Here is a 24,093-nt window from a genome sequence, read left to right as displayed (position 1 = left end):
TGTCTTCTGACACTAGTCAGTGCTGAGGAGAAAACAGAAATCTCCTGAGACTGTTCTTAGGCCAAACTACAAATTCCGACTAAACACACACACACACACACACACACACAGGGCAGGTCTCTGGGTCAGCACCATGGCCAGTGCGGGCCCAGCCCAGGTGGCCATGGGCACCGTCATCTGGAGGAGCCTGCGGACGAGGGACCCACACACCTGCCAGGCCGGGCCAAAGCACGGGGACCTCCTTTACTCTCCAGAATGCCCAGCGAGACCCCCGGACACCCCGTGTGCCACAGGCTTGCTCTGAGGGAGTTGAAACAGGAAGAAGCTGTGCTTTTATGAAAACATCTACTTCTGCAAATTTGATAAAAACGTAGGCTCGCGCCCTGGGGCCCTTCGCTGGGCCCTGCAACGTCCCCTTCCAGCAGGAGCATCGTTCCCTTTAGGAGGCATCTCCCCCCACAACCTCTGCAAGCCCGGTGAGGGAGCCACCTCTGTGGGAGGGGCACCCTCGGAGGACTCCCACCCAAGGGCCCCCGGGGGAGCCAAAACAGCCAGGACTCTGTGCACCTGGAGCACCCCCTCTGGCCCACTGCATGGTTGTGCCGTGGGGTCGGCGGCCGCCACAGAAGTGGGATGGACGGAAACCCTCAACAGCAGAGGCATGAGTGTCCCAGACACGTCCCAAAGCTCCACCTCCCCGTGACCAACAAACACACCAAAGCGAGAGTTTTTAGGGGCTTTTTAGAGTTTTCAGAGACTTTCACACGTTGGATCAGTGGAGATGGTTTAGAATGATATCTATTTGATGTTGCCGAGGTGGTGAGAGGCTGCAAATTGGCAGGATTCTGGAGGCCAGTCCAGAAATATGTGGAAAGCTTTAAAGACCCAGAAATTCAGCTTCTAGTCATCCAGCCCAAGAGAAGGCAGCTCTGTAGCCCAGACTTAAATGCAAGGATGTTCAAACAGCCTTTTGGGATGGAGGAAGATCAGACATCACTGAAACATCCAATGGTGGAGAATCCGTTAACTAAATCCTAGGATATCCTGGAGATGGGATACTTTGTATCCACTCTAATGACATCACTACTCTATATTTGCTAATGAGCAGGTGAGGAGATAAGCTGTATATTACCCGATCCTGTTCTTGAAACAAAATCACATACATGTGTATATGCGTGCATTTATATACGTGTGCATGTGACCATGAAGAGAGCCAGAAGGTTCTACAAGCACCAAGGGTGGGCAGTGCTGGGTGGGCTGCAAACAAGGTTCTTTCCTCATTGTTCTTTTTTTGTATGGTCGGTGGGCAATCGTGTCAACAGACACTGGTCCAGGTCTGAGGATCCAACGCACACGGCACATGGTACACACGGCAAACGCATACAGCACACACAGCACACGTGCTCAATAAATACATAAGTTCCTGTGAAGTAAGCAAGAACAATTTCAAAAGTTTGCATGAGAGGGCCGAGCCTTCTTGATTTTGGAGCTCTTTCTGCTTTGAGCACATCGGTGCAAATCCGAGACTTTGAAGAGAAAGACATCCTTGTGAAAATCCATACGGACCAACGTCAGGTACAAGCTTCTCATCTGATTACCTGCCCACCCTGTGTCCGCTCAGGGTGCAGCCCAGGTCTGGGAGCGTCCCTGGTGGGCGAGGGGATGAGGGGGCAGCAGATAGCCCCTCCAGGTCGTCCGGCTCCAGAGCTGTCGGAGCCCTGGTGACCGAGTGGGGAGAGCTGGGCTGGCGGCTGGCCGCACACCTTCGTTCCTGGAGGGGACCAACCAGCTGGCTCTCGGCATCAGCCGCCAATCTCCCAAAGAGACGGTACCTGAGGTGGGAGCCCAGCATAAACCCAGAGCCTCCGATTACTGCTGAGATGAAAAGCCGCCGTCCTTTCTTGCTGACCAGCCATGCTCTGCGGACCTGAGGAATCCTCTGGAAAGGCTGCCGATGGGGCACGAAGCCCACCAAGTCCATCTCCCTCTGTGGGTCTCTGGGGTGAGGGGAGAACCCACAGGGAGCAAACGCATGCCCTGCTCTTGGGTGCCTCCCCTTGTTGGGCACAAAGAAGGAAGCATGAGCTGGGTGCTGGTGGGGAAGGAGCCAGCTGCAGGGAGACGTTGCCAGCATGGACTCTGGCTACAGAGGAGCCAAAAGCATCAGCCGCTGGTGCTTCCACGATGCCCCCGAAGGCTCAGTGCCCAGCGCAAACCAACTTTCATCATGGTTCCATCCACATGAGTTCCCAGTCACAAGATGACGTCAGCATTGACAGGACAATACATGCTGCATGTTTACAGCTAAATCGTCGATTAACATAGACCTTGCGTTAGTGTGGGTCTGAAATAATCTCAATTCCCCCGATGTCCGAGTGGTTCCCCTAGCACCGCTTACTGAACGCCCCCCCTCCTGCCCGACGCTATCCTGTGACGAGGGGCATCGGTGCCCATCATACACCCGTCTGCCTGTCCTCTCCCTCCTACCCTGCTCTCGCTCTTGGAATTAGTGCAGCTTCACTCGATAGCACAGCGTGACTACGTCCTGCTCATTCCCCATTTCCTCCAAACTTTTCTTGACTATTCTCACACATTTGTTCTTTGTCAAAAAATTTTTAAATGCACTGGAATATTTTGTTATAAATGCTGTACTTTTATAAATGAATTTTACAAAGAAACTCTTTACAGTATTTGTCTGTTTCAAAATGATTATATCATCTATGACTAATTATAATTTTGTGTCTTCCTTACTAACATGGTGCCAATTACTTCCTCTTCATATTTCATAGCATTTCTAGAAGTTCCAGAACATTGCAATATGTAGTAGGTAATAGTAGAGACACTTGTTTTAATTCCAGCAGGTGTATATCTAGCGTCTCACTGCCAAGAAGGATCTCAGTTGGTAAAGAGACTCATCTGTTTAGAAAAGTGTATTTCTCTTCCAGCTCGACCAAATATTTACCAAGAAAATATCTGGGAGTCTGAGAAATAACTTTAGAGCAATTGTCAAATTACCATGTAACCGTAATCCTGTGCCCTCTCAAAGTAATGTGTTATGACAATGTATTTCCCCATATTCGGTTACACATGCAATCCCAGGATGGTCATGGCTTCTTACTTTTTTATATATTAAAAGAACTTCATGTAAGACCATCACATCTGTTGCCATGAGGGGGGAGGGTCTGCAGCAGGTGTGTGTGCGTGTGCACATGTTTGTACACACGTGTGTTTAGCAGAACACAGGAGTGGCCCTGCTCAAGGAACTCCCTGAGTAGCACTGTGCCCTTAGCTTTTTCCTCTCCTTTAAAGAAGTATTTTCACATATTAAAACTTTTTTAAACTAAAAAGAAATTTTGAAAAAAGTAAAGCTGCAACATTTTCAAAAATTATTATTCAGCCTTGGACACTTTAGATCTTTTTTCTCCTCTCTACAAATTTTTCACATGATTCTAATAACAAAGAGGTATGTGCAAAATTTGGACCTGCCCTTTTCTCTGGCCATCTCTTCATAATTTTCATATGCTGTGATGATCCTCCTATTTCAATTTTAGCCACCGCATAATATGCTATTGCTACTTATCCCTCCCGTATATTTCCATTGTTATAAATGTAATTTACCACTTCCCTCTTAGAAATGTAAATTTGATGAGCAGCTTTGTATATGTGATTTTTTATGGACTATGCTTGGCATAGAACATTGTGTGAATTCAAGGTGTACAAGTGTTCGTTTGATGACTTCATTTTACATATGGCATGGAAATGACCCCGCAGGACCCAGCCATGCACACTCTGGGCACCTGGCTGAGCTCTCCCTTCGGAAACGTTGCCCTGCCTGACAGAGGCTGCCCCAGGAGATCCCTCTGGCGCCTCCCTTCCCTCTGGCTTTGCCCTGGGGCTGCAGAGCTGGGGCCGCTCAGCTTTTTCTTCCCCCAGTAGTTCTCCTATTAAGGATCTTTCTGGGATTCCTATAACTTGTTCTGGAGAGATTATTATAACTGGCATTTCCAGTTTTACCCTTGGTGTCCTTTACTTTTCTTGTAGACTTTCTTTTCTTCCTTCTTTCCTGCGGACTCCTGACCGTTACCTCCATCTGATGCTCTACTTCATCAATCTATCCTGTACGTATCCACCTGTGATGTTGTGACTTATAATAAGAAATATATATTTATTGAGTCTTTGTCCCGATTTGCAGCACAGAGCACCTAAAACCCTTGGAATTTCCCAAGTGCTGAGAATGATAAACATGTCTTTTTTTGTGTTAAGGAGGTGACTTTTGGAAAGCCGCCCCCAGGGTGGGGGCAGGTTGCCAGGGGAACCAATCACAGGACCAGAGTCTCCGAGAGCTTTCAGTCCCACCCCCTGCCCTGGGGGAGGTGAGGGGGCTAAAGTTGGGATTCAATCACCAATGGCCAATGAGTTCATCAATCAGGCCTGTGTAAGGAAGCCTCCATGAAAACCCACAAGTCGGGTTTGGAGAGCTTCTGGTCTGTGAACACGTAAGAATTTGGGGAGAGTGGGGCACCTGGAAAGGTCGCGGGGACCCCAAACCCTCTCCCATACCTGCCCTTTGTGTGTCTCTCCCATCTGGCCATTCCTGAGTCTATTCCTTCCAAAAATACTGGTGATCTCCTGAGTTCCCTGAGTTTAAGGGGTCGAACCAGTTTCACTGGTTGACCAGCCCTGTGAGCCACTCTAGCAAATTAATCAAACCCAAAGGGGGGGTGCTGGAAACCTCCTATTTACAGTCTGTTGGGCGGAGCACAGCTGACAGTCGGAGGGGGGCGGAGTGGGTGGATTTGAGCCCCTAACCTGTGGGCTCTGTCTCCAGGTAGACAGGGTCAGAACTGAGTTGGATTGTAGGGGCCTCAGTTGCTGCCCAGCATTGCTGAGTAGGGGGTAGCCCCCCAAACCCGCCCACACACCCACACACGCCCACACACCCACACACGCACACACACACAAGCACACCCACACACGCACACACACACAAACACACACACACGCACACACAAACACAAACACACCCACACCCACACACCCACACACACACCCACACCCACACACGCACACACATACAAACACACCCACACACACACAAACACACCCACACCCACACATGCACACCCACACACACAAACACACCCACACACACGCACACACGCACACACACACATACAAACACACCCACACCCAAACATACCCACACACGCACACACACACACACAAACACACTCACACCCAAACATACCCACACATGCACATACACACACACACAAACACACCCACACCCAAACATACCCACACACGCACACACACACACACACAAACACACCCACACCCACACACCCACACATGCACATACACACACACAAACACACCCACCCACACACACACACAAACACGCACACACACACAAACACACCCACACACGCACACACACACAAACACACCCACACAAACACAAACACACCCACACACGCGCACACACACGCGCACACACGCAAACACACCCACACACGCACGCACACACACACGCGCGCGCGCACACAAACACACCCACACCCACACACGCACACACACACATACAAACACACCCACACCCACACACCCACACATGCACATACACACACACCACAATCTCTTTATCCATCATCCATCAGTGGACACCTAGGTTGTTTCCACATCTTGGTTATTGTGAACAATGCTGCAGTGAACGTGGGGGTGCACATGGGTGTTTTCGTTTGCTATCACACTAATTTTATTTGAAATACTATGCTAGTTCAGGGGCGCCTGGGTGACTCGGTCAGTTGAGCGACTGACTCTTGATTTCCGCTCAGGTCATGATCGCAGGGTCCTGGGCCTGGCTCCCCACTCGGCGAGGAATCAGCCTGGGGTCCTCTCTCCCTCCCTTTGCTCCTCCTCCGCCAGCTCCAGCTTGGCTGCACGAGTGTCGCTTCTCGCGCCCTCTCTCAAACACATACATAAATACATTCTTTAAATATGAGCTACATGCCGGTTCAGTCCTGAACAAACACAGTCAACAGTGCGCTAAATCCTGCAGCCTTGCGGAGGCTGGGAGTCCGTGTGTCACTAACCTCAGTAAGTTTGCCGAGAGGCGCGGCGAGCTGCGTCTAGCTCAGTTCTGGGCCAGCCGGCCAGCGTCCCAACACATCCTGCCCCCGCCCCCACGGCCGCCTCCACTCCACCCATGTCGCCCGCTCGGCACCCTCAGCGGGTGCGGGGCTCCGGCCCCTCATGGGCCGGCTGCGGTTGCGTGGCCGCTGGAGGCCAGCTGGGAGAAACCGTGGGGCTCGGAGCCCCTTCGACAGAGGAGCCCCGGGATTCACGAATGCATTCGCTAAGGCAGTGAGCTCCTTTTCCACAACGAATCCAAGTGGGGTCCATCCTAGATCCTACAGTCTTCTCGCACTGTAACAGTCCGTGGTGCACTGGGGGGCGATTTCCTGCCGACCTTCCGTGCCGGGGCACGTCCTCCCTGCTGGGGTTCTTACCACCCGCTGGGGCACTTCCTCTGAGCCAGGGTACTTACTCCCTGCCAGGTACTTACTCCCCGCTGCAGTGCAGTACTTACCCACGGGGGCACTTACTCTGGGTCCGTGAGTGTTTGCCCCTTCCGCTGGGGCAAACAGTGAGCACTCAGTAGATACTGTTGATCGGATTAATCGGACATGGGATATGAGTGGAAGGCGCTTAAAATCATCCTAAAAGTCACCCTGTTTTCTCTCCTGTTGGCAGTAACACACACAACCTTCTTTACCAACTATAATAATGTCTGTTCTGCCGGAAAGTCGCTGATAAACTCAGCTGTCCAAATCACAACCAAGAATGGAGAGATGGACCAACAAGATCTCTGCGAATAATTTAAAGAAAATCCCCGAAGTTTAGGTACAGGGGCGCTCATTGTACTCACCTAAGGACATCTGGGCAATTTCCAGGAGGCCACTCACTGTGATTCCCACCCTCTTCCGCCGCATGGCTGTGCCATCGCAGATCAGAGAAGGGAAATGAAGGGGTGACAGGAGAAAGACTGATTACACAAGAAGTGATAACCGACAGATGATTAATAACGGAGAGAAAGAAAGTTAAAACAGATAAAATGAAAGACAATTTTTTTAAATTTGGGGTAGGGCGATGGAGGGAGAGACAAAGGGAGAGCGAGAGGTTCTCAAGCAGACTCCCCACTGAGCACGGAGCCTGACGTGGGGCTTGATCTCAAGACCGTGAGATCATGACCTGAGCCAAAACCAAGAGTCAGACACTCAGCAGACTGAGCCAGCCAGGCGCTCCAGGGAAAAACAAATTCTAGAGTGATGTGGCCGCCCTGGGCCCCTGGAGCAGGTGCCCTCCATGCAAGACGCCGTATTCACCCCTGAAAATGTCACTATGCAACACAGCAAATGCATGAAAAATCAGCCACATTAATAAAAAAAAAGTTTCAGTGTGGTGAGTGTGCGATTCAGGTAGGCGGAAAGATACTAGCATGTATCTCACTAAGATACCCAACTATAATAAATAGCATTTTTAAAGTTCTGTGTTTTAGAGACTGAGTACGTGTGGGCATCTCTGCCTCAGCTACTCGTTTCCCAGGCACGCGGCATGTGACCTGTGAGCTCTGGATAGAAGGACAGAGGCGGGTTGCTGCGGGCTTGTTTTCCGAGCTCAGTGAAACCTCGGACTCTGGTCCCAACAGAACGTCCCTCTGTTTCAGTGCCAATGCCGCTCACACACGTACATGCTGCTGAGCTGTCCAGATCTGGGCCACGCATCCGGCCACGGGCAACGTGGTGTCTGTGTTGGCATCCTGGGGCAGATGTCACAAAGGAGCCCAGACCGGGCTTCCAGCAGTAAAATCTGTTCTCTCACAGTCCTGGTGAGCAAACGGCCAAGACTGAGGTTGGCAGGGCCGTGCTCCCCCCAAGGGCTCTGGGGGGGGGGTCCCTTCCTGCTCCATCATTGCCCTGGTGGCGCCAGTCTACCTTCGCATGCCTCAGTTTACAGACGCCTCGCCCCGTCTCTGCCTCCATCGTCACATGGCCTTCTCCTCCCTGTCTCTGTGTCTCTTCTCCTCTTCGTATAAGGACACCAGTCATATTGGGTCGGGGCTCCCCCTGACCCCCACAGGACCTCCTCTTAACTTGATAGGGCAGCAAAGACCGATTTCCAAATAAGGTCTCATTCACAGGTTCTGTGGAAGGACCTCGACACATCTTCCTGCAGTCGGTAGAACCAGCACTGCCAACTTCCAGCACTTGACAGAGTACGGGGGGAACAGATTCCCTGCAGCCGCATCTCGCCTGAGGACAGACCAAGGAAAGAGCTGGGGCGGGGCCTCCTGGCCATCGGTGTGAGCTGTAACAGGGCAGCTTCAGACGGCAAGCTGGGGATTCCAGGCAGGGGTATGGGTAAGTGGGAAGTTGGCAATGCTCTCCTCCAGGCTTATGAACAACCACAAAGAACAAAAAACCCCCAGGAGCAGACCACACACACCCTCCGGGCATCATGACACCTGGACCATAGCCTTTCTTGAGGTCTTGCGAATGTCGCCCGAGGAAGCTCGGAGCTGTGTAGCAGCGGGTCAGTGACAACCCATCCCCAGCACCAAGGCCTTTGCGATCCATTTGTCCTTCTTGTGCCAGCTCACAGATGGCATGGGCCACCTTCGTTCCAGTGGGTCACTGCTCTGTCATCGCTGTAGCTAAAAGGGAGTAGAAAGGGGAAAGTAAATTAAGACCCACAGGAGCGCCCTGCTGTAAGGTGAAGCACCTAGTGCTTTGGACGGTATTTATACTGTTCAATTGCACTGCGGCGTGTCATTTTGCAGTGCAGAAAAAAGTAGAAAGGCTAAAACTCGCACAGCCCTTACAGTGCCAAGCGGTTTCTGAATGTTTTATAAATATTGGCTCAATTAATCCTCAGACACCCCTGTAAGTAAGTACTATTGCTAACCCCATTTTACAGATAGAGAAACAAAGGCAGAGAGAGGTTAAGGTACCTAAGATCACACAGCAAGAAGGTGACAGAGTCAGGCTTTGGACCTCAAAAGTCAGGCTCCAGAATCCATGTGCTCAGCCTCTGGCTACCAGTAGTTCCCTTGTCCATTTTTCCTTCGGACTGATCCCATGAGTTAGTGGAAAGGACTGTTTCGACGGGTATAAAAGTTAAATAACAGATGTAACAGTAGACTTTATAATGGTTTGCTAACATATTCATTTATTCCACAAGCTTCCACTGGCTGACTAAGGAGCTCGCTCACTAAGTGTCGAGTGCAACAGGGAAGAGCAGATGCAGATGGCAGGGTATGACGGATGTTCTCCAGGCTCCGGAACTGGGAAGACTGTTTCCTGCTTGTCTAACCACACCACCTTGCTGGGATCCTCTCTGAGCCTCAGTGTCCTCCTCTGTCAAATGGGAAGGTTGGTTACGGGGTCCATGGCTGGCATTGTTGACAAACAGTTGAGCTGAGGTTTCAGAGTCCAGAGGAAGAGCGACTAACTGGAGCTGGGAAGAGCTCTGCTTGAGGTGTTACTTCTGAGTATGGTCCTGGTAGATGAACAACCCTTCTGGGTGTATGGATTTCAGCAGGAAGCAAAACAGACAGAACTATGTGAGGTACTGGGGCTCACGCTGGAACTGGAGGAGGCCGGACATACCGTGATGTACTAGAAGATGACAAGTGTGAAGGAAACCAAAGCTGGGAATAGCCAGGAGTGGGGGCAGGTGGGGATGAGAAGTCGGGATTTGAAGGAGAGGTGGAAGCAGCCTCCCGGAGACTGCAGCTGGGACCCTGGCACCTGGAGCCCAGGGAGCACTGAAGCGGGGCACCTTGCAGCTGGGTCTACAGCGAGGGTCCTGAGCCAATTCCCAGCCCCACCCCACCCCACAGGCCTGGGGGTCTGTACGTGCTCTTCCAAGATTTGGGCCCATCGGCCCCTACCCCTAAAGGTTTCTGCGGGAATGTCACTAGGTCAGAGAGCGTGCCTGGTCGCCCCAGGTAGTGATCTGATAAATCCCCTGGATGTTAATCCCAGGGAAGTTTAACTTTCAGGACCCCTCACTCCCAGGCCCTCCCACCGCCCAGAAGCTGCTTTTTTGTCTGCGGACCATCTCAGTCCTCCCTTGGAGGAAACATCCCTCCTTGGGGCCCCCGCGATTGCAATAGCTTCGTGGCCACGGCAATGGAACCTGTGCCCAGCGCCCCACATAACACCGGACTCTCCCCGCGCCTCCGGGGCAGACCTTCCCTCTGGGGGTCCCCGCCTTCTGCGCAGCGCCTGCAACGCGAGTGGGTGCGCGCGCGGGGCTGCGGGGGGGGGGAAGCGGACGTTCACGGTCGGCTGCCCAGGCCGGGAGTCCGGGGCAGTGGGGGGACTCGGAGCCCCGGCAAATGGGGTTCAGCTCGCTTCCAGAGCCGGGAGTGCGACGGTGCAGGGGCTTCTCGGAGGCCACGCGCTCACCTCTCCGCGTCCAGGACGACCCCCGGACGGGCGACCCCGGGAGGCTGCAAGCCCAGGATGCTGTAGCCCTGGGAAGGTGCGCAATCCCGGCACAGGCCGAACGCTGAACAATGCGACCCCGGATCCATGTGACCTCGGTATGCTGCGACCCCCGGACTGATAACCCTGGGACGGGCAACTCTACCCGCTGCAAGTCAGACGAGCCGCGCCCCTCCCCTCTGGCGAGGAGTGGGGACCGGGCAAGGGCCAGGGACCCCGCGGGGCAGAGCGGGAAGAGGCGGGGCAGGGAGGAAGAGAACGGGGGAGGGGCTGGGACGGGAGGGGGCGGGGCGGAGCGGAGAGAGGCGGGGCAGGGAGGGGGGAGGGGAGAGTACGGGGGCGGGACTGGACCGGGACGGGGGAGACAGGGGCTGGAAGGTAGGGTAGCTGAGAGAACGGGACGGGCCCAGGATGGCAGGGGCGGGGCCGGAGGGCGGAAAGGGAGATGGCGGGGCCGCGCGGGGCGGGGCGGGGCAGGGAGGGAGGGTAGAGGCGGGATAGGGAGGGGAGAGGACGGGGGCGGGGCTGGGACGGGAGGGGCGGGGCAGGGGGCGGGGCCGGGCGGAGGGGGGCGAAGCGCCGGCCAATCCGCAGTTCGGACGCGCCCCCTCCGATCTCCCCCAACCGCCGCCTCTCCCCGGCTCCGCGGAGATCGGGAAAAGCGGCGGCTGCGTTCACGCTGCTGCACTCGGATCCCGACCTGGATCCCAACCCCGATCCGGACCCCGATCCCGACCCTGACCCCGACCCGGACCCGGACCCGGAGCCGGAGCCAGACCCCGACCCGGACCCAGACCCCGACCCAGACCCCGACCCAGAGCCGGACCCTACCCCGGACCCCACTCCAGACCCGGAGCCTGACCCCCGCCCATTCCCCGACCCCGACCCGGAACCGTGAGCCCGACCCGCACCAGGACTGCGACCCCCCGCAGGTGAGCGCGTCCGTCCCCTCCCCGTGGCCCCTCCCACGGACGGGCAACTGGGGGCCGCGGGCACCCGGCAGGAAGGGCTGTCACCTCGCCGCGCCGTCCGCCTTTGGGAGTTTGCGCCCCGAAGTCCAGAGCAGAGGGCCCAGGGCCCTCCCCTGGGCCCCCTGTTGCCCCCTCGGTGGCTTCTGACTTAGAGGCTGGATGGGGGTCCCTGCTCCCAGGCCCTTTGGCCCACCACCCTGCCTCTCCCACCATCCCTCTCCCCCTCCGCCTCTTTCCCTCTGCACCCGTCCGCCCTTTCCTCCTGGACCCCGAGGCAGGTGCGCAGGGTGCGTGGGGTCTTCAGTCTCCTGGCCCCACCTTCGACCCTGGTGTGGCCTGAAATTTAGGTTTCCTGAGCTTGTTTGGAGCGGCTGGAGTCAAAAGTGCCTAAACAGACTTGGAGGAGGCTGGCGGGGATGTGGGTCTTCCGGGCGGGCAGCCTTGTTGTGGCCTTGGTGGAAAGCATGGAGGGGAAACACAGGAGGGGGTCTCCTCCCTGCTCCTAAGGGTGGGGGAGGGAGGGGTACAGACTCCAGTGGTGCAGGACCCACTGCCGGGTGTGCAGGCTTAGGTGGTTTGGGTAGTTTGTGTAGGGGTGTGTGGGGGTGGGAGGTGACAAAATGACATCTTAGCATTTAATCACAAAGTGGGGGATGTTTCCTTTGTTCCAGGAGGCCCTCTAAAGCTCCTGGAAATAAGGCTAGGGCGAAAGTGAGCAGACAGTGGTTGGGGAGGTGGGGTGGGTCTGTGAGTGTGGAGTCAGAGGTGACCACGGGGGTCGCGGTCCGAGGAGTCAGTGCGTGAGTGCAGGCATGTTCCCACCTGAGCGGACCTTTGAAGCAAACTGTGGGAAGGTTGCTGCCAGCCGGGTGGCCCGACACAGGCCCATCCCCCTTTTCTGTGGGACCCCAGCCCCCAACGATTAAGGGTCAGCAGAAAGTGAACTGGGTCCCACACCCGCCCACCCGGATCCAGCCTGTCTTAGAAGAGACAGGCAGGAGGAAGCCCGGAGGAAGGTCAGCCCAGGGCCTGGGTTGATTGTTTACCTTTGGGAGCAGGTGTGTGCCGACAAGAGGAGGCTCTGTAAGTTGTGTCCAGCTCATTCTTTCGGGCGGTGCAGATTTTCTGGTGACCGGGATCGTGGGGCCCCAGGGCACCTGCAGGCCTGGCTTGGTTAAACACAGTGAAATCCTCTTGGGGCTCAGGAGGCACCAAACCCCTGCAGTGAACAAGAGATGTGGAATCCAACCTCAGGAAACCCTCAGCCCTTAGAAGACCAAGGAAGGCAGGAACCCTAGCACTCTGGTGTGCTTTTCAGCAGGCCGTGGCCGTGGCCGTGGGGGTGGGGGGGTGTCCAGCTGTCCAGGCCGGGGGGCACTGCCTGCTTACCTGGCCCCCCATAGCCAGACTGGTCTGCCCCGAGCTGTCTGTTTTGTCCCATCTGCTCAGCCATGCACTCGGCCCTCCTGACGGTCCTGGAGAAGGTCTGCATCCTGTTTCTTCCAGAAGTTGCTGTAAATTCTGAGGAGCTTTGATGGCCAGCTTTGACTAATGGAGGCATTTTGCTCTTGCAGTGCGTTAAACCGTCTACGGATAACATATAGGATGTGAGTAAATCCGCAGCTTTTCTGGCACATTTCGTGTTCCTTTACTTAATCCCGGCAAGAGGTCTCACATGGGTGCATGGGGCTGAGAACCCGGGTGGGGAGGTGTTAATTACAGTGCAGCTTGTCTGCTCTTGTACAAATGCTTTCTTTGTTTAGCGAGTGACAGAACCATTTCTTTACTTGTAGGAGGTGTCCACGTTTGTTTTGAAGTCTCAGGATTCTTAAGACAGTGGTTTCCAGAGATCTTTCCCACCCAGAATCCCTTGCTTAAATTTTTGTTTGAAGTACCATCCTAAGGCTCAGACCGTGCACTTTGTACGGGACAGGAATTGTGCGTTCTGTTTTTAAAAGGACGGGGCTTTGAAGAGCAGCTCTGGTCACTCTCGGGGCCCGACCCCAGGCCTGGGAACTGTCAGACAACACCTGTTGTCGAGCAGAGCTCTCACCACAGCGGTGCTATGGTCACCTGGTCTTAGCTCTTCTGCCATCCCGTTGAACACGTGATGTGACCCTGGGCACCCAGGGCAGGGGTGGGGGGGCAGGGGCAGCATGGTGGGCCTAGGCGGCCAGTGACGCTCCCAGCCTTTCCCTTGCACCCCCCGGCTCGGCGGCCTGTCCGTGTGCCCGCTCGTGTTGCAGCTGGGGAGCCCGGCCGGGAGGCTGGTGTGAGCTTGTCCCAGAGGAGCCAGCCCACTTGCAACACCGGCGTTCCGACGATGACTGCGGCAGGCTACGGACCAGCACCCACTCAGTGCTGCGGGGTGTCGGCCCCTTAATTCTGGCCTGAGCTTCTCCAGCTGCCCGCGTGACCCTGGGCTCTCACTGTCCTGCCGATGGCACCTGGCCAGGACCCTGCCTCAACACCCCCTCCTCCGGGAGCTCTCGGAGGGACGGGGGGTGGCGGCGCCGGTGAGGGCTGGCTCCCCGGGCATGGCCCACACTCTGCGATGTTGAGAAGTAGCACAGTGATCCGTGAGGGGGTCAAGACCCGGGTTACTTCCACCGGCAGTTTAATGGAGGAGGAAAGAGTGGATGTTTATGGAGTGTCCATGACACCCAGGACACCAAATCCTGCTCTCGGGACAGCACAGGCGTGACCCCAACGGTCACCGTGGGACCCCCAAGAAGGAGGCTGAGAGTCTGCTTAGATGAGCCCGCTGAGCCCCGAGGCCTGGCTCACCCTGCCCTGCGCCTGCCGCGCCAGCTCGAGGCCACCGGGGACAGGCCCTATTCTCCCAGGTTCCCCTGGCCCGCTGGCCTGGCTGGGACTGCCGCGTGGCCCCCAGGAAGAGGCTTAATGGGGGGTGAGGGAGGCACTGTTGAAATCACTGAAATCAGTTCTTTCTTTGACCAACTGTTCGTGGGGCACCTGCTGTGTGCTGTGAGTCAGGCTGATGGCAGGACACACAGGCTTCCACTCTGCTCCCGTCCAGGAAGCCCCAGACAGAGACCCTCACTGCGTCACAGCGAAAGGTGGTGCCACGGTGGGGCTGGTGCTCTGAGGAGAGCACCTCGGCATTTCTGGTCTCGCACGTCTGCAGGGCCCTGGGGACCTGCCCCGAGAGGCGAGGGTCACAGCGTGAGGACACCCACAGATTCGGTGGCAGAACGGTCTGTGTGGCCATCAGCCCGGGCGTCTCAGGGTCGGGGCAGGTGGTGGGAAGGAGCCGGGGTCTGAGGTAGCACTTTGCAGGTGGAGGGACGCTGGGACTGAAGGTCCTGGTGGGGGGCTTGGGGAATTCCAAACCAGGAGAGGGCAGGGGGAGGGCAGGGGGGAAGGGGAGGGCGGCCCACCACAGCCAGGGTTAGAGGGGCCGAGGGAGAGTGGGGCCCTCATGTTGTCCCATCATAGTGTCTGGATGCCCAGGCCCCTGTGTGGAGAGGTGAAGGGAGGATGGAGGCTGTCAGGTGAGCAGGCTGCCCCGGGGGCCCCAGCAAGGGACCACAGGTGGACAGAGGAACAGAGGAAAGCGTCAGAGTGACGGGAGCAGTGGCCTTCCGGCAGCAGGTGCATGGCCAGTGGGGAGAGAGGGGAAGGAAAAGGCATCCCGGGGCAGCCGAGCAGACAGGGCAGCTGGGCCCCGGGGTCCAGGACGAGCGTAGGAGGACGCAGGCAGCTCCCACGCGCTCCGCCGGGGGCCTTGCCCTCCAGACCACGTGTGTAGATGAGGAAAGTGGGTGTGGGATCTGGGAAGTAGTAGTCAGCGTTCTCCATGAAATGGAGATGGAACCCACAGGATGTACGTGCAGGGGAGACTGGGGGAGACGGGAGGTTTGCAGCATTTCGCTCACGGGCTTGTGGGGCTGGAGACGCAGGTAGAGCTGAGGCTGCCGCTCGCAGCCGGAGGCCCTCGGAGGAGAACCCCTCCTTGGTGGCCCTCAGACTTTTCTTTTGACACCTTCAACTGATTGGATGTGGCCCACACATGATGGAGGAGGCTCAGAGTCTGCTCACATCGAGATTAATCTCACCTAAAAACACCTTCACAGCGGCATTCAGATGATGTTTGACCACGCCCCTGGGCACTGTGGCCTGGCAGAGTGGACATATAAGCTGACAGTCCCCGGGGCTCTGCAGGGCAAGGCTGTGCATGGTTCTCACCACTGGGCACAGCCCTGCCGGCCCCCTTCAGGTCCCAGGGGAGGCTAACCAACATCTGTGGCTATGAGCCCTGATAAATAAAGGCTCCCACCATGCTCTGCTCACCCTCTGAAAACAGGGGCAAGAATTTAATGGAGCACATTCACTATGTCTTCATCCATGCTTTGCCATTTGTTGGTTTGTAAACCCCGGGAGCTTCCTGGGTGAAATTCAAAACGGGGCCCCATATACAGAGGGCCAGGAGCAACTGAAGAAAGAGGCAGGCGCCTCCAGATTGGCAGGTGGCTGTCTTAACAAGCAAGGGAATTTACGGACAAGGCTTGTCGTGGGCGACCTCAAGACGCAAAGCTCCCTGCGCCTGCCTGCCAGGATCTTAGAAGTTTATATAGAAGCCTTCACGGGGTTCAGTCACGTCTACTGTCCAGGTGGTCTCAACAGCACCCACTCTCCCCAGGCTGAGTCCTTGGAACATCTCCCACCGGGCAGGGGAGCGGGATGGGGCCTCCAAATGCCGCGTCCAGCTCGTGGATCAGGCCCTCCTGAAGAGCCCCCCCCGCACACCACTGCAGGTCCCAACGCTTAGTGGCCCAGGAGCCCCTGGTGAGGGCGTGGGACAGGGTGAGGGGAAGCTGGTGGCCTCACCGGTCCTGCAGGGGTCTGCACACAGGTGTGTGTGCTCCAGAGCACCGTACAAACTCTTCCACTAAGGGCTGCCATCAAGCACGTCGGAACAGCCGCTGGAACGCAGCCAGGCACTCCGGGGCTCAGCACGCAGGGCGTGACTCAGTGGGACTCCGGGCAGCTTGCCCAGTATCCCCCGCACCTCGTCCCCAGCCTCCCGCAGGCTTGCAGGATTATAGTAGAATCAGAAACCAGTCATCTGGTCCACACAGTAGGACCTGAGACCGTTTGGGGGTCCCCCTGTGTGAGGAGCCTCTACTCTCTGGGGACGTTTCCTGCCCCACCCCACCTTGGGCATGGGAGGGTCACTGCTTACATGGACATGCCCTGAATCATCCTCTGCCCAGGGACTTGAGGGCCCCAGGGCAGCAACCAAGTGTGCTTCTGAATGAGCGAGTCAAAGATCAGAAGTTGGGGTGTCCGCCCTCCAGCAGAGGGTGCGGATGGGCAGCAAACGCCCCTCTCAGCAGAATCTGGGCCCTTGACCAGAGCAGAGCCCCACCCCCAGGGGACTCTGTCCCCTGAGAAAGGGGATAAGCAAAGTCTAGGAGCCTTGAAGGCAATAGCCTCCCACCCGCCGCACCTGGCCCCAGCTCAGGGCCAGCCCAGGGCCCTCCCCTCCCCAGGCTGCACAGCCAGCTGGCCCCCTGCAGCCCAGCCCCATGGTCAGGCCAACCTGCAGCCCCCACCCCAGCGTCTGCCCCTCTTCCCCGAGCCTGCTCCACTCCCAGGGGTCTTGCCAGGTGACCAGCTAGTGAACTGGGTAAACCAGTCCCTGGTAAGAGGTGCTCCCGTGCTCCCCCAAGCTCCACTGGCCCCTGGACCCCCCTCTCCCCCTCCTCCCTCCCGCCTCAGGCCTGGGTCGATCCTCGGGCCACCTGCCTTCCAGAGGCCAGCGTCCCTTCACCCACATGCACCTTAATGGGCTGACCTCTGTCACTCTGAGAGTTTGCTGACACTGTTCTCCCTGAGTTCCTTGAGAAAGAGAGGATGCGCATGTCGGTGCTGGACCTGAGCCAGGCTCCCGGCGGGCATTTGTGCCAGGACGTGGAGGGTCCTCGGAAAACATCCAGTGTTGGCAGAAACCAGCTCTGCGGGCGCCTGGGTGGCTCAGTCGATTGGGAGTCTGCCCTCGGCTCAGGTCATGGTCCCAGGGTCCTGGGATCGAGCCCCACATCGGGCTCCCTGCTCCGCGGGAAGCCTGCTTCTCCCTCTAATCCTCCCTCTGCTCCTGCTCTTTCTCTTTCTCTCTCTCACACCCTTTCTCTCCCAAATAAATAAATAAAATCTTTAAAAAAAAAAAGAAAGAAAGAAAGAAACCAGCTCTGCACCCTGGGAAACAGGATCAGAGCGACTTGAGGAACATGGCCATGCCTGCCAGGCCACGCCAGGGCAGACTTTGTTGCTGAAACTAGCAGCATTTCATGAATGGTGCTATGGGTGCGTGTTTAAAACATTAGCTTTATATCACTTCTTGAAGTTCGTATATATTTTAAGTTGTTCTTCTTTGCCATCAGCAACAATTTGGATCAGTAGTCTCTCTGAAGATGCTGGAAATACAGAGGGCTCGCGTCGGGGCTGTTTTCCTTGTCTGCGGGGTCACTGGGCATGGACCATGGCTGTGAGTCTGTCACGAGGGTCAGAACAGACACACGGCCAGGCCCAGGTTGCTTCCACGGGGGGAGGGGGCTCTGTCTGGGCTTGCTGAGCCACACACGCTTTCTCCGCAGAGGAAGGTGGATCAGGGCATCCTGGTGTCAGAGCCCAGGGACGTGCTGGGGGGTGCCCTCCTTATTGCCAGCCTGCCTGTGCCATGGACTTGCTCTGTCCATGCTCACTGGGAAGGACGGAGACGTGGCTTTGAGCTTGGGCCAGGCTGACTGCTGGTTCAGCATCCCTTCCATACCAGGCTGTCCCAAGTGTGAGCCCCTGACTTCTAGAAAGCCCAGTTTACAGTTTCTTTTCCGTGACTCAGTGCCAGTGCCCAGCAGGGAGCTAGCTTTTCAAAAGGTGGGCAGCAAGCAGAGGACAGTGCCGCCCCCAAAGATGTCCCTTCCAAGAATCCGCAGGCGCCGGGGAGGGACTGACCTGGGCAGCGGGTGGCCCTGTGCTGGTGTTCTGCCTGGTGTGTGAACACTTGGTCTCATGGGGGCTGAAGGGACACATTCTCTGCTGCTCCGTTTCCTTATCTGTGGTTTTGACCCTGGTTTGTAAATCCAGAACGCCCAGGCACTGTCCCCTTGCATCAGACTCCTCTGCTCACTCTCTGTGGGATCACGGGAGTGATCTTTGCAGCTGTAGGCTGGAAGGTCTGCCCCAGGGCAGCTCTGGTCTGGAGGCCCCGGGAATGCATCAGGCCTGGGAGGACACCGGACAGGGTAGAAGTAGCACCACCCTGTAGTTTGCTTCTAGCCTCATTGATCTGTTCTTGAGCCATTCTCCTATCCCCGTGGGACTTGGTTCCCTCCAGGTCAGTCTCATGGGACTGTGTATATGAAGGCATTTGGGAAAGTTAGCCAGGCTCTCTGGCGGTGAAACCGCAGCTGAGAAGGGGGCAGGGGGCTCCCGGCCGCCAGCCTGGGAAAGCTAACTCTTCAAGGCCACCTGCCAACGAGTGGCTGGCGGGGACCCGGGTCATCTGTACTACACACGCATCTCTTAAGAGGGGCCCGGCTGAACAGCAGGCACCGAGGATCGCTGTTTACCATGACGACACAGCACCATGCTGCTCGACAGATGGGACCGGAAACACAATGAAGCCAAAAACCTTTTCATTTTACCCTCTAACAAAAGGGGTTTGTTTGCCTCTTCAGTTGCGGTTTACTTGCACCTGAACTCAGTTTCCTAAGTGAGGAGCAGAAGGTTCTGGATCGTTATGAAGCAGCTCTCCAGGTGGCTGTTCAGAGAGTCTAACCATGGAGGTCTAGATTACATTCATTTTACTCCAAACAAATGCAGAGTCTCTAAAGAGTTCCAAAGACTCAGCCTCGAAATCCCATGTTTGTTTGCTGCAAAGATCTAAGAACCTCATCGGAGGTTCTGTGAAAAGACTGTGAGTTTGTCTTGGTTGACATTTGTGGGATACAGCTACCACCTTGAGCAAGTGAAAACCCTGGAGTTGGTTCATCGCAGTTGACAGGCTAGAAGTGCATGAGTGATGATCTCAACCCTGAGCTCTGAGGTGGGGGAACACATATGATGACCGTGACCTTGGGCTCTGAAGTGGGGGAGCATGTGTGAAGACCGTGACCTTGAGCTCTGAGGTGGAGGAGCACATATGATGACTGTGACCATGAGCTCTGAGGTGGGGGAGCACGTGTGAAGACTGCGATATTGAGTTCTAACAGCTTTGGGTCCTAAAAACCATCTTCCCGGACTGGATGCTGTGTGCTCCATACACATCAAGGCTGCCTTTGTTCGTCTCTTCTTTGGCCGGTCTGCCTCATGGGACAGCTGCCGTGGGGTCACCCTAGTGGTGGCCTTCTACCTGGGCCAGGTGTCCACCCATTGAGTGGGTCATTACTGAGAACTTACTTTAGCTCAGACATTTGTCACGGCCATGGGGACACAGCCGCCAGGACACACACACTGTGCTGTGAGGAGCTGGTCAGTGAGCAAGGCAGGTAATCAGCAAGACACTAGGAGAGCCATCGCAGTCCCATTGCGTGTTGGGGGTTAACAGAAACATGGTGATGAGTCTGGAAGCACTGGGCCTTCAGGCCGCTTGCCCCAGGGTCTCTGCCACCCCGCAGCTCTGATGTTGGGTGTGTGGCTTTGCGATAACGTATTAGTTTCTGAGAAGTTGTCTTAATAACCAGGAAAGACTTGGGATGTCCTTAGTCTTGTTCCATCAAGTCCTTGGAAAGTTGGCAGCACACATCAGTGATGACAACACCTTGTAGTTCACAGGACACCTTTTTCCTACTGAGCCCAAGGCAATGAAGAGATGGACCCAGGGACCCCACCCGCGCCTGGGAGAAGCTGCAGCTCCCTCTGGGGCCTGTGGGAGTTGGCAGACCAGGCAAGAAAGGGCCTCTCGACAACACTGCGTTCCAGCAAGCAGGCCAGAAGTGAAATTGGTAGGAAAGCCATGGGTGGAAGCCCAAGGCCTGGATTCCAGAGCCAGTCTGTGAGCCTCAGTTTGCAAATCTGCACAATGGCATCAATAGCCCACCTAAGAGGATCACTGAATCAAATTGGCAAATATTTTAGGCAGGTAGTGGCTTTTTTTTTTTTTTAGCCCAACACATATTTGTTGAGTACATACAGTGGGGCTGCAGCAGTGAATCAGACTTTAGGGAGCTTCCTTCCAGCGGGGGGAGAGAGACAATAGAAAAACGTGTCTAGTTACGCTCAGCTGTGAAGTGTGCGCTGGGAGTCAGGACGGGCCTCCCCAACAAGGAGACATGTGAGCTGATTTCTGAAAGCCAGGCAGATGTACAGGACAGAGCCTTCCATGCAGAAGAACAGCACATGCAAAGGTCCTGGGGCAGGAAGGCAGGGAGGCCAGAGAGCAAACAGGGCCAGCCCTTGGAGTTAACTTTCAGGCTCTGGCTTCTTTGAGGGAGGTGAGAGTCATTTTTGGACTTTGGGCAGGAGTGTGGTGATTTGCCCCCTGATCAGCAAGATTCTGGAGGCTGAGGTGTTGGGTATGGTGGGCAAGGCTGGAAGCGGAGACTTTGGGAGCCCATTGTCAGAGTCCAGGGGGCGAGACGAGAGAGGTGTGGAGCAGGGGGTGGATGGGGATACGTGGGCAGGTAGGTGAGGGGGTGTTTTGAAGGGAAAACCATCGGGATTTGCTACTGTCTGGACTTGGGGTCGAGGGGAGAAAGAAAGGAGGTGACCCCCAGTTTTGTGTCCCAAGCAGCAGGAGGGATGGAACGTCATTGCTGAGGAGGCAGTTGCCTTTGCTTCTCTTCTCAGTGAGGACAACGGCGCCTCTGGCCGCCCGTCAGTGGGCTCAGCACACGTCCCCTGAATAAATGACGAAGGGCCCCTGCCGAGGGCTGTGGCCCCGGCCAGCACTGCCCGCCGCCTGCCCAGGCTCCAGCTGTGTGAGGTCTTCTCCTCCTCTAGTGGCAGACCCCTGCTCCCACACCGGACCCCAGCGGCACCTTGGTCTAAAGCAGAGTTGCCCCCCTCTGCCTGCCAGGTGCCCTCCGGGACGTCTGGGGCCCCAGAGGCGGCAGAGGGTCTGCTCTGGCACAAGCGGCAGGATGCAGAAACAACAAGAAAGTGCACGAAAAGCCAGTCTGCTTTTTACCATCACCACGCGAGGGGTGGGAATGAGCCACCCGGCAGACAGACAGACAGACAAGGAAATCACAGGCACTTCTGTCCCAGTAACTAACGGGGGTTGAAGGGTGAGGGGTGGGAGGGAGCTCGGAGCTCCGAGGCTCAGCCTGCCTGTGTGTGTGTCTGTCTGTCCGCACAGCTCCCCCGGGCCTCCCGCCCCCGCCGCACATCACAGCGACCCTTTAAGCCCTCGGTGCCTAGCTGAGGCGGCGGGGTTCAGCTGCCTAGTGTTTGTGCGCAGGGAGGAGGCGTGCAGGGAGAGAGTGCTAAGAACCTGCGGCAGGGCTGCCAACCGCGCGCCTGCTCTTCCAGCCCCCTGCTGCAGCCCGCCCTGCCCTGCCCTGTCCTATGGCCGAGGGCGCGAGCGTCAGGGCTCGGCTGGGGTGACCCGAGCGCACCAGGGCCGTCCCACCACGTGCCCCATGCGGACGGCGGCGGCGGCCTTCAGCCGGGACCCAACTTGCGAGCCTGGTCCTCTCATCTCCGCCTCAGCGGCAGGGATGACGTCCTAGCACTAGTCGCCACCTGTCCCGGGTGAGGGGCCCTCGGTGGGACTCCTGCCAGCCCCCCCGGGGACCCCACAGCGCGGGATCCCTGCCATGCACACCAAACACTGTCCACTGCCGCCACCCTCTGGCTGACCCCGGTGACCCCCAGTTCTGGTGTCCTGTGTGGGAAGGCCCAGGAGGGTGACAAGGGCCACTGTCCACAGGGACTCCCCCCAAAATGGAGGGGCGGGGTGGAATGAGGAAGATGTCTTGCTTCTCCCCCCTTAAAGGCCGTGACCGAGGGGGCACTGCCGGGGCAATGTTGGAGGGGACGTCCCCGGGGGTCCACACCCCAGGCCCACCGTGCACCTCCAGGGAGGTCTCTGTCTACCAGCACCCGCCCCACCCCTACTCTCCAGGTCCAGGAACGGGAGGGCAGTGGGTGACAAGGGGAGATCCCAAGGGAACACAGGGCCCCAAGGACCCAGCCCCTCCCACAGCCCTTGGCGGTGGCTTTGCCCCGCAGACTCCAGGACACGCCCCTGCCGCAGCCCCAACGTGGCGTCAGGGTCTTCTTCCAGTGTCCTTGTCCTCGCCCCTGGCTGCAGAGAAACTCCATGCTCAGGGCCCCCTGACCCTTCAGTGCCCCCCTGGGGGTGGCCTCAGGGCATCCTGTGTCAGCTGCCCAGGCTTGGGGGGGTGAGCCCCTGGCCGGTCCCCTGCTCGCTGTTTGCTGGGCAGCACCTCCCGTCCCAGGCCTGGATGGATGGACGGAGCTGCAGGCAGACAGACGGCACGGCCGGGGCTGTGGCTTTGCTGTTAAATCTTAATATTGCTGGACTTTCCCAATCTGCACAGAAAGCTAAGTTAATGGGTAGCTTTGCCCCCAATTTAAAGTTTATGTCCACAACCCCCTTTAATCATTTGATGCTGCTGCTCTGTGTTCCACATGGGTGATACATCAAAGGAAATAGATATTTCCATAGAAGCCCGATTTATTTGGGGGGGGGTGCCAGGGGTTGGGTTTTTATGCTTCGTAAATGGAATTATTCCTGGTTCGTGGGACGGAGTTCATCACGGCTGCCCCCCGACTTCCTGGTGGGCCCCACAGCCCCGGACACACACCTCATCTCCCAGGACGCGCGGGGCCGAGCCCTGGAGCTCACCTTGTGGAGAGGGGCTCAGGGATGCGCGATGAATTCATAAAGGCCCAAGGTGGGTGCAGCCTTCGGTGCCTGGATCTCGGGGGCGGCAGACGGGGCCGAGGGGCTCTCCCCTCCCTGAGCCGCACCACTTAGAGCCCGCGTCCGCGGGGGAGTTTGCAGTCGCAGCCTCTCTGGCCTCCAGCCCCTCAGTCTGCCTGCGTCTGCCAGCAGGCCAGGGCTTGAGACTACAGGCTACTACTGCCTGACCCACCACGGCCCCGCTGGGGTTCTGGGTGTGGGCCATGCGTGGTGGGCATGCGGGGAATGCTCTGGACTCTGGTGGAGTGGGTAGACTTCCAATGCAGGAATGAAGAAACAGCTGCAGGCCCCCATTGTTCCGATGCTTGGCCAGGCTATGCAGGGTCCAGGGCTTGTCCCCCAGAGACCCGGCGCTCCCTGGGGATGCTGGGCGGGTGTAGGACGGGGAGCCGCAGATGCTCTTCCTTCTACCTGTTCCCCAGATGAGCAAAGGTTGTGTTCCTGGGATGCTCGCTCCAGGGAGCTGGTTTCTGTCTTGGGTTCTGTGGTTGTGGTCACCCCTCCGTGGTCTCAAGAACAGAGGACAGAGTCTGCAGGAAGTGGGGGAGGACATGTTCCCTCTGCTCTTGGCAGCATCTGGTATTTGAGGGTTTAGAGTAGCTTTAGGGGCACATTGGAAACCGCTGGTAAAGGACGTGAGCCAGGTGTTGGAAACGGTCGTCTTAGGATGGAGGGAGGCTGGTTTCTGCTC

At 56.9% G+C, this 24,093-nt stretch overlaps 1 long non-coding RNA gene across 1 annotated transcript; it reads left to right on the top strand.

Moving 5' to 3' along the window:
* Window positions 1-11,135: 11,135 nt before the first annotated feature.
* On the top strand, window positions 11,136-13,421 carry LOC115945073 (uncharacterized). The gene is made up of 3 exons (XR_004079553.2): window positions 11,136-11,446; window positions 12,935-13,092; window positions 13,279-13,421. It is a non-coding gene; the product is annotated as an uncharacterized LOC115945073 (long non-coding RNA).
* Window positions 13,422-24,093: the final 10,672 nt, after the last annotated feature.

Source organism: Leptonychotes weddellii, chromosome 8 (genome assembly GCF_054177405.1).
Source record: "Leptonychotes weddellii isolate Sample4059 chromosome 8, ASM5417740v2, whole genome shotgun sequence".
Classification (NCBI taxonomy): Eukaryota; Metazoa; Chordata; class Mammalia; order Carnivora; family Phocidae; genus Leptonychotes; species Leptonychotes weddellii.
The sequence above is the reverse complement of the archived record's forward strand: the minus strand, read 5'-3'. Positions and strand labels throughout refer to the sequence as shown.